The following is a 779-nucleotide window of genomic DNA, read 5'->3' as shown; positions in this document are numbered from 1 at the left end:
GCAAAATCCAAAATACAATATTACAATGAGGCTAATATTATATATTATATTACAAATTTTCACAATATTCACATTCATTGTAGTAAAGTATTTTAGATTTGCTGAATGATGACACCCATAATGTGTCGAAACGTATATTAAATAAATAAACTTGCTATTAAATTTACCATATTTTAGTATGACGGATGGGTTGCAAATTTATTTCAAATTATATATATTTATTAGACATAAAACCAATTTAAAAAACAAATAATTAAAAATTTTATTTTTTTAATTTCATACGTTTCGGATTTCATCAAGGCCATCATTTAGTAGAAAAAATGCATATACTTGTAATACTATCACTAATCTAATAACACAGTCTAGAAAATTATTAATTTATAATTATTAGACTAAAATTGTATTAGAAGTTTTTAATTTTTAGTACAATATTTTAATTAATTATTGTGATAGTTTTGCAAATAAATAGCTATTTTTTTCACTGGTTGATGGACTTGATGCAGATCGAAACGTATGGATTCAATGAATTTATAATTTTTAATACCAAGTTTTTAAATTGGTTTTATTTTTGATCAAAATAATAATTAAGTGATAATTTTAAATAAGCAATAAATAATTTAATGATTCATAATGTGCGTTTCGGCACTATATGTGTGTCATAATTTAGCAAGATAACAAATGCAAACCAAGAAAAAAACAGCACACAAATTTAAACACAATTTTTAATAAAAAACATAAAACTTTAAATAAAACAAAATAAGTTAAATAATAAAGATTTG

The sequence above is a fragment of the Ctenocephalides felis genome, unplaced genomic scaffold (genome assembly GCF_003426905.1).
Source record: "Ctenocephalides felis isolate EL2017-DRISC unplaced genomic scaffold, ASM342690v1 CF-g0.4_SCAFFOLD_03571, whole genome shotgun sequence".
NCBI classification, from domain to species: Eukaryota; Metazoa; Arthropoda; class Insecta; order Siphonaptera; family Pulicidae; genus Ctenocephalides; species Ctenocephalides felis.
The sequence above is the reverse complement of the archived record's forward strand: the minus strand, read 5'-3'. Positions refer to the sequence as shown.